We start from the raw sequence: 10,191 nt of genomic DNA on the forward strand, positions 1-10,191 counted from the left end.
TAAAATTAATAAGGGAAAACTGGACTTAAATTACACTGTAAACCAGATGGACCTAACAGACATACAGAATATTTCATCCAAAAGCAGCAGAATACATATTCTTCTCAAGCACACATAAAACATTCTCTGGATAGTTCATATGGTAGGCCTCAAAACAAGTCTAAATGAATTTAAGATGTTTGAAATCATACCAAGCATTGTTTCTAATCCCAACGGTATGAAACTTGAAATAAATTACAAAAGGAAAACTGAAAACTTTACAAATATGTGATAATTAAATAACATGCTTCTGAACAAACAATAAGTCAAAGAAAAACAAAAAGGAAAATTTTTAAATTACCTTGATACAAATGAAAATGGAAGTACAACATACCAAAACTGAGATGCAGCAAAAGCAGTTCTAAGAGGGAAGTATATAGCAATAAATGCCTACATTAAGAAAAAAAAGAAAGATCTAAAATAAACAACCTAGCTATACACCTCAATGAACTAGAAAAAGAACAAACTAAGCCCAAAATTAGTAGAAGGAAGGAAATGAATTAAATAGAGACTAGAAAGATAATAGTAAAGATCAGTAAAACTAAGAGATGGTTTTTAAAAAGACTAACAAAACTGACAAACTTTTAGGTAGACTAACTATGAAAAAAAGAGAGAAAACTCAAATAAATAAAATAAAAAATGAAAGACAAGACATTACAACTGATAACACAGAAATACTAACAATCATAACAAACTACTAGGAACAACTAAACACCAATAAATTAGATAACTTATAAGAAGTGGATAAACTTGTAGAAACATACAACCTACCAACACTGAATTATGAAGAAAGAGAAAATCCAAACAAATTAATCACTGGTAAGAAAATTAAATCAGTAATCATAAACTTCTGAACAAAATCAGTTCAGAACCAGATGGCTCCACTTCAAACATTTAAAGAAGAACTAATACCAATTCTCCTCAAACTCTTCCAAAAAATGGAATAGGAGGGAACACATCCAAATTCATTTTACAAGGCCTGTATTACCCTGATAGAAACCCAGACAAGGACATTACAAGAAAAGAAAATTACAGGCCAACAACATCCCTGATGAACATAGATGCAAAAATTCATCAACAAAATATTAACAAACCAAATTCAACAGCACATTGAAAGGATCATACACTATGATTAAGTGGAATTTATCCCTGGGATGCAAGGATGGCACAACATACATGAAGCAGTAAACGTGATACACCATTATAACTAAATGAAGGATAAAAATCATATGACAATCTCAGTAGATGCAGAAGAAACATTTGACAAAATTTAACATCATTTGATGGTACAAATTCTCAATGAATTGGTTATAGAAGGAACCTACCTCAACATAATAAAGGCCATTTATGACAAGCCCACAGCTAACATCATACTCACTGGTGTTCCTCTACAATCAGGACCAAGACAAGGATGCCCACCCTCACCACTCCTATTCAGCATAATACTAGAATCCTATACAGAGAAATTAGGTCAAAAAAAAAAGAAAGGAAATAAATAGGCATCCAAATTAGAAAGGAAGCATTAAAATACCATGCAGATGACATGGTATTATATGGGGAAAACCCTGAAGACTCCAGATATAAAACCCAAACCTGTTAGAACTAATAAATGACTTCAGTACAGTACAGTTATAGGATACGAAATCAATACACAAAATCAATAGCATTTCTATACACTAACAACAAACTTTCAGAACAAGAAATTAGAGAAACAATCTCATTTATAATAGCACCAAAAAGAATCAAATACTTAGGAATAAATTTAACCAAGGAGGTGGAAAAAAGCTATATGTTGAAATCAGAAGACATTAATGAAAGAAATTCATGAAGACACAAATAAATGCAAAGATATTTCACATTCAGGGATTGGAAGAATTAATATTGTTAAAATGTCCATACTGCTCAAAGCAGCCTACAGATTCAGTGCAATCCCTATCAAAATCCCAATCGTAGGTTTTACAGAAATAGAACCAAAAAAATCTACAATGTGTATGGAACCACAGAAGACCCTGAACAGCCAAAGCAATTTTGAGAAATAAAAACAAAGTTGAGGGTATCACACTTCCTGATCTCAAACTACAAAGTTATAGTAATCAAAACAGTATGATATGGGCATAAAAACAGATATATTGTTCAGTGGAACAGAAAAGAGAATGCAGAGATAAACCCACACATGTGTAGTCAATTAATTTTTGACAAAGGAACCAGGAATTACAATAGATAAAGCATAGTCTCCTCAATAAATGGTGCTGGGAAAACTGGATATCCACACACAGAAGAATGAGACTGGACTCCCTATCTTAAGTGTAAGATACAAACATTTTTCTGTACACAAAAATCAACTCAAAAGGGATTAAAGACTTGAATATAAGACCTGAAACCTTAAAACTCCTAGAAGAAAACCTAGGCAGTAATCTTGACGTTGGTCTCAGCAAAGATTTTTTTGATTTGATACCAAAAGCAAAAGCAAGTGGGGCTACATCAAACTAAAAAGCTTCTGCATTGGAAAGGAAACCCTCAACATAATGAAAAGGCAACCTACAGAATGGGAGAAAACATATGCAAACCACATGTCTGATAAGAAGTTATTTTCCAAAATATACAAGGAACTCATTCAATTCAATAGCAAAAAAAAAAACAAAAATCAATTTTAAAATGGGCAAAGGACCTGAATAGATATTTTTCCAAAGAAGATATACAAAGTGGCCAATAAGTACATGAAAAGGTGGTCAACACCACTAATCATCAGGGAAATGAAAATCAAAACCACAATGAGTTATCATCTCAGAGCTATTAGGGTATTTATTTATTTATTTATTTATTTATTTATTTTTCACTATGAAAATGCTTTAATGGTGGTACCTGTACAGCATGTGATGTCAAGACAAAAAGAAGAGCAAATACACACACATATTAGGGTATTTATTACCAAAAAGACAAGAGAACAAATGCTGGAGAGGATGTGGAGAAAAGGGAACCCTCTTGCCCTGTTGGTGGGAATGTAAACTGATACAGCTACTATGGAAACGATAAGGAGGTCCCTCAAAAGATTAAAAACAGAACTAACTTATGACTTAGAAATCCCACTTCTGGGTATATATATATATTCAGAGGAAACAAAAATCACTAGCTTGGAGGGATATGTATTCCCATGTTTCCTGCAGCGTTATTCACAACAGCCAAGGAATGGAAACAACTTAAGTGTCTGTTGATGAAAGAATGGATAAAGAAAATGTTACATACATATATGGAGAGAATTATGCTACGTGATATAAGCCAGACAGAGAAAATCAAATGCTGCATGATATCACTTATATGTGGAATCTAAAAAAAAAAGGAACAAATTTTTTAAAAATGATGAGACTCAATGAAACAGAATAGAATGAGTAGAAAGGTGGTTGCCAGGGGCTGGATGTGGGGGGAATAGGAAGGGGTCGGTAAAAGGGTACAAGCTTTAACTTAGAAGGGAAACAATGTCTGAGGATCTAATGTATAACATGGTCCCTATAGCTGATTACACTGTATTGTATAACTGAAATTTGGTAAGAGAGTAGAGCTTAAGTGTTCTTATCAAGAGAAAAAATGTAAATATGTGAGGTGATGGACGTGTTAGTTAACTTGATGAGGGGAATCCTTTCACAAGGTATACATATATCGAACTATATCCTTGTACATTTTATGAATGTTACAATTTTATTTGTCAATTGTACCTCAATAAAACTGAAAAATATACCATTAAGGGAGGAGTCATGATTCCCAGAGCTGGTAAAAATTTGACCCTGCTTCTTTCTTCTTTCTCCACTCTTCTATGTCCCTTGCTGACTCAGTGTCCCCTATCCTAGCCTGTCAAGAATTTGAAGAGAGGGTAGCAGCTCTGGCAAGAAGATGAAGATGTATGTGACAGCAAGAAAAATGTGTAAGTGCCAAGGAAATGGATCTTGGAGGTCCCACCTGCGTACTTGCCACTGGCATGGGATTTTTCTCTTCTCATTTCTCATGAATTTTCTAAAAGAGAAGCCTATAACTTGGAGGATCACTTAATCTTGATCCTCCACAATAAATGTAGTTTGTCAACTAATAAATTTACCTTTGAGTGCAGTGGCTCAGCCCTGGAGGACTTAAACTACCTCTACAGAAAAGAAAACTGTTCCCAGTATGTTCTCTGTCCCCTAATGCCTGGGGTGGTGTTGTAAAATCCAAAGCAGCTTGGGTAACAGAGCTCTGAGAAATTGAGGAGTTGCTTTTCCAAGAAGCTGAGGACCAAATATAAACAAAGTGTTGGGTTTTTTTTTTTTTTTTTTAATGTTTTCAGGAGTTTGGGAAGGTGTAGAGTTCAAGAACCAAAAGCCGGATTCCCTGTCTGTCCACCACGTGATCCCATCCTTGACTTAATAGAATACAATTCAGTCCCCATTTATAAAATACCATGTAAGATACATACTATCAGCTTCTGATGATTCTCAAAATGCCATCATTGTCTATCAGAAGAGTCTACTTACTCTGGAGACTATTCTGTCAGGGCACTAATACCTCCCAGTCCCATGGCCAATCTTTCCCAACACAGTTACTTACCTGGAAGATGACACCAGGGGAAAGTGCCCCCAGAATGTGTTCTCTTATACTCTCAAGGGTGTGTAAAATGCAGCTCATGGGTTTAATTAGAATTAACTCAGAAAAATCTCATTTCCCCTGCCAACAAGAAACATTAAGTGGACCAAGTGATATTAGAATATAAAACTCAGAAGGAGAATTCTCTGCAGGCTGGACCATTCTATGCAGATAAGATTATTCTTTGGGAAAAAAAATGCTTGGCCTGGAGCCACTGGGGGAGCTTGACATGGCTCCTCCATGTCACATTTATAAGCAGATTATACGGCCAAACTGAAAACAGAGAGAGATTTATGAAAGAGTGTGATGCCACGGAAGGCTTCCAAAGATTTGATGGAAGAAGGTTTTGTTCAGGGTGTTAGAGAAGAATATCTGTGTGTTGGAGGGTGGAGCTTTTTATAGCTGAATTTATGCAAAGGAGTATGAAGTATCTTTTCCTACAACTAAGAGAACCCTATCCTTTTCCCCCAGTAGCTTTCTGTTCAAGCCCAAGCTTGGTAGAAAAGTGCTAATCTGGGGGTCCTGACTTATTGATGGGCTGCATGATTGTTGTAAGTGTGCTGTAAGTAATTTGCTATTAATGCCACTTAGAGAATGGAAATGTGAGGTTGGTTTGTTTTATAAATTCATATATATTGGAGCAGATTCAAAGTCACTGTAAGAATTAAGTCTAGGCACAATTGCGTCTAAGGCTTGGGATTAAAGACAGCACAGGACACAACCAAGGGAATGCACAATTCTAGCCTGGACCACTCACTCTGTGCATCACATCAGGAATAAGGTTAGAAACTTTTTGCCTAGTTCCAATAGATGCTGTGTACATTCTTGAAAGTCCCCATCCTTAGTTTATCCTTAAGATAAACTGATTCTCTTCCTACTCAAGGGGTGCGTTCAGTCATATCTTCAACACTCCTAGGGGTGTCACTGTATCAAAAGCCAGTCCAATAATTAATACCAATATGGATGGAGTATGAAGCATAGAAAAAATTAATAATGACTGTACCTGTGACAGATAAACTCCACAGATCTCAAAAGCTGACTTCTCATTCACACAAAAGCCCAAGGCTGGAATTCAGCTGGCCGTCAACTCTGTATTCAGAGTTCTAGGTTTCTTCCCATTTGGGGCCCCATAGTCTTCAATACAAGGTCCTACAGAAGAGGAAAGAGAAAGCGAAAAAGGCGCACCAATCCTTAACCACATCAGCCAGAAGTGACACTGTCATTTCCATTTCTATTCCATTCATCTAAATGCAAGGTGGCCTGGGAAATACAGACTCTGTCCAGGAAATGATCAGAAACAACTCTACACTGTGGATAGAGAACACACGTATTTGTGAGCCTCTCCCTATCTCTGCCATATGGGAAGAGAAGTCTCTGAATACTAAAGAAGATGAGGAAGCCAGACATTCCTTTTCTCAGCTCTCCTGAAAATCATAGGACCATGGTGAAGTTTAAATCAATCAGATGGACCTAAGCAGGATTCTGAATCTGGAACTGGCAGAGCAAGAAAGAAGAAAGAGGGAATTATTTCTGGCCACAGTGGCAGTGGCAGCCACATACATAGTGCCACTGGCAGCAGCCAGGGTACATCGCTGATGATGTCAGCGGTGGAAGCTGTGACAGCCCTCACTCAGTCATGCTTTCACAAAACTGGGTCACAGGAATTATTTGGGTTGCACTTCTGACTGCATGGATGCCTTTTGTATCTGCCTCTCTGAAAACTCATTTCTCTAATATTCTCAGAAATGCTATGAGCTCCCCAATTTTCTACCAAGAAATTCTTTTTCTGCTCACATCAGTGAGGGTTTCTGTTGCTTGCAGCTCAAAATCCTGACCGACATAATAATAAATGATGCTATTCTGCATGGAACGGTGTGGGGAGATGGAACATTAAAATAATGATATTGGTTTTATTAGGCCCCTCTTAAGATGGCAACAAGTGAAAATCCAATTAAACGAAGCTCCAAAAACATTTCAAGAACTTGGCAGCAATTGTTGGAGTAAATGCCAAGTATTCCAAGGTGATTGTATTGAGGGAGATTGTGTTGCTTGGATAGACATGTAAAAGGGGACACGTGGTGATAATTTTTTAAATCATATGTGGCACATAATGATGGAAAGTTTAGCTTGCACAAATGAGGCATATTAGAGTAATGGTTTAAGAGTGATCAGCAAATGTAATCAGTATATGGGTACATATGGCTTTATAAATGTTCAGGTTTATATATTATTGCCTTTTCCTATATTCTATGTATTGCCTTTATAAGGCAATAAGTAAGGCTACGTGTCTGCAAAAAGTACATAGCACTCACAGAATGTTTCTCAATGTTTTTCATTTTTAGCTGTTGTATAATAAATAATTAATCTGCTGACAATGAGATAAAGTGTCATCTCTTCCATGAAGCCTCCTTCCTTCCTTCCTTTCTTTCTTTTTCTTTCTTTCTTTCTTTCTTTCTTTTTTTCTTTCTTTCTTTCTTTTCTTTCGAACAGTAAAGGAAAGAATTTCCTTTACTGTTTTTGGGGGGGTTTAAGAAACATCACTGACATACTGATCTTTTTCTAAGAGTTAATGGTTAGGAAGTTCAAAGTTTTATTTGAAATCCATCTCTACCCTTACCCAATATGTGACCTTGTTCAAGTCACTTATCTATTCTGACTTCTGATTCATGGGAAGGTACATAGTTAGATGCAGGTTATTATCAAGATTTCACTTTGTTTTATTTAAAGCTTGTGCAAGTACTGCTTACATACTTTAAATAATTAATTAACCAACTGCATAACTAAATCAAACTGAGCCATACAAAGACCAAATATAAGAATGTATAATGAACCAAGGATCTTGATTTATCCAATACTGTGTAACTGAGACCTCCCTGCATGACAAACCAATGCAAAATGTTGTCAGGTAACCAAGTTAAATAAGTAACCTGTCCTCTTGGGAAAACTGAAGAATCATTCGCTTACAAAGTGAATTCGCTAAACAGAGTTCCCATGTCTACTATTCATATACATGTATATTGAAAGAGTCTGCTTCCTATCCCAGATCTAAAGAGATCAACTGAGCACAAGGTAGTGACTTCAAATGTATCTGCTCTGTTCAGAAATGCACCATCCATTGTAAAACAAACGTTATTTAGAGGCTTCAATTTACTATCTGGAACAGAAATAGAATGGATGGTGTTAATTGAAGTATCTGAGTTGTCATTTTATGAATATTTTAGTTCCATTATAAATTACTCACTTGTTCAGATATGTCAGCTTTCCTCCCCCCACCCTTCTAAGCCCTAGAACATCTCTAGTCTAGTAAATAATTAAATGGTTATCAGAAAAAGTCAAAAGGAATTTGACATGAGAATATCTCATGATAGATAGTGTTAAAGGTAGCCACAAATAACATGTCTCTTAATTAACTACTCTAGAGGAATCACCTGCCAGGGCCTGTCAGTGAAGACTTGGTCTCAACCCCCTCTCCACTTGTGATGCCGTGGTGTGGTCAGAACCACCATCTCATAATTCTCACGTGAGACAGGGGGCTCGAAAAGTCTTTGTTTGGAAGGCCACTTGCTTAGACTATGTGAGTCTCTGACTTCTACCCTCCTAAGTCTTCAAGACTTGGTCCAAAGACCATGCCGCTCATGAAAAAGCACAGCTATTAACTCTGCTAATCCCAGTTTGCCACTCTAGTCCTGCCCTCCAGGCCAGCTGAGCTAAAACAAGCCCGCAAAAAACTAAAGATTTTTCCATATGTCAACAAAGGTGGCAAAAAACAAAAGAAGACAAGGACAGAAAAAAATTCAGCCAAATGGGAAAGAACCCTGAGAGAAAAACCAACCAGTGATGACTGAGAGAACTCAACTCTTTTATGTTCACAACTGTGAACATTCATAGATGAGTATTCATAAAATAAATTTTAAAAATAAAAATTTAAAAAGCATTCAAATAAATGAAGTGAAAATATGCTCTTAATAAATAAGTCTGCATTAATAAAAGCAAGTGGCTGGAAAGAATCCTGTGTCAGCTCTGATATACAACTGTTATACCGCAGACAGCTTGAATTACTTTGCTAAAGATATTTTTTAATAAGATGCCCATTGGTCTGATTCTGGTGCTATTGGGAAATAGCATAGGCAAGAGTTGTATATATATATCAGTATAAGCCAATGGTTTATCAAATCATTTAACAGCAACATGTTTTTGTGCAATGTTACAAATACAGTGAAAACAATAGTATAGATGAGAACTTCTTTTATCTATCAATAAGCAATATAAAAAGACAAACCACACAGTATCTACTGTCCTGTCTCATGGAAACCCCTTAAGAATACATTGAGTTAGAGACTATTTATTGAACATCCAGCAACTATTCTATGCAACCAATCATGGTTTTGAAATTAAGAAGTCTTTTTTCTCCACTTCAATAACGTAAACTTCATAAAGAATCAGAAAATCTTAATCTATGGACAAATTGATTTGAGCCAAAATTTAGAGCATTTTATACCTGGCCATTTTTATTTTAAGGTTTCGTCTTCTGTTGCAGTCAGAAAGAAGTTGTTGTACATTGTTTGGGATTTGGATGTTATTACAATACTTCTATTGGCAATTTCAATTTTTTCTTTAATTTTTTTTTCTTTTTTATCTTGTATTTAAAGCTCTACTTTTCACTTTTTTTCACCAGTCATAAGTTTCTTTCGAGTCATAGTGAGATTTTTTTGACATGTAACATACGTAAGTTTAAGGTGTACAATGTGATGATTTGATATACCCATATGTTGCAAAATGAATACCCAATAAGGTTAGTTAACACCTCCATCCTCTCACATAATTACCATTCTGTGTGTGTGTGGTGATAACATTTAAAATCTACTCTCTTAACTTTCAAGTTTATAATAGAGTATTGTTAATTATAGTCACCATGCTGTACATTAGATCCCCAGGGTTTATTCAACTTATAGGTGGGAGTTTGTACCCTTTAACCAACATCTTCCCATTTCCCCCATCCCTCCACCCCTGGTAACCACCATTCTATTGCCTGTTTGTATGATTTTGGCTTTTTAAGACTCCACATATAGGTGAGTGCATACAATGTTTGTCTTTCTCTGTCTGGCTTTTTTCATCTTGTATAATGCCCTCAAGTTGCATCCACGTTGTTGCAAAAGGCAGGATTCCCTTCTTTTCTATGGCTGAGTAGTATTTCAGTAGTATACATACACCACAATTTCTTCATCCATTCATCTGTTGATGGACACTTAGTACTTTCCACTTTCTTGTGGGATTCGGTGACTGAGAATGATTCACTCTGACAAGAAGCTTGAGTAACAAGGAGAATCTGAGTTGGCACCAACACCCCAGTGCAAATAGATTAACAGCAGCCATATCTACCCCCAGTAGACTCAGCCAGGGCTGCTCCCTATCTGTCTATGATGTCTTAGAAGTCAAATTCCATGGAGGCTTTAACACACTGTCTTCTTTGCAGTCACATTCCCATTCAAAGTGTGTATCAAGCACAAAGAGCATTAATGCTCTTTTCCCCGTGCTTGGTCCAAT

This window comes from Phocoena sinus, chromosome 4 (assembly GCF_008692025.1).
Source record: "Phocoena sinus isolate mPhoSin1 chromosome 4, mPhoSin1.pri, whole genome shotgun sequence".
Lineage (NCBI taxonomy): Eukaryota > Metazoa > Chordata > Mammalia > Artiodactyla > Phocoenidae > Phocoena > Phocoena sinus.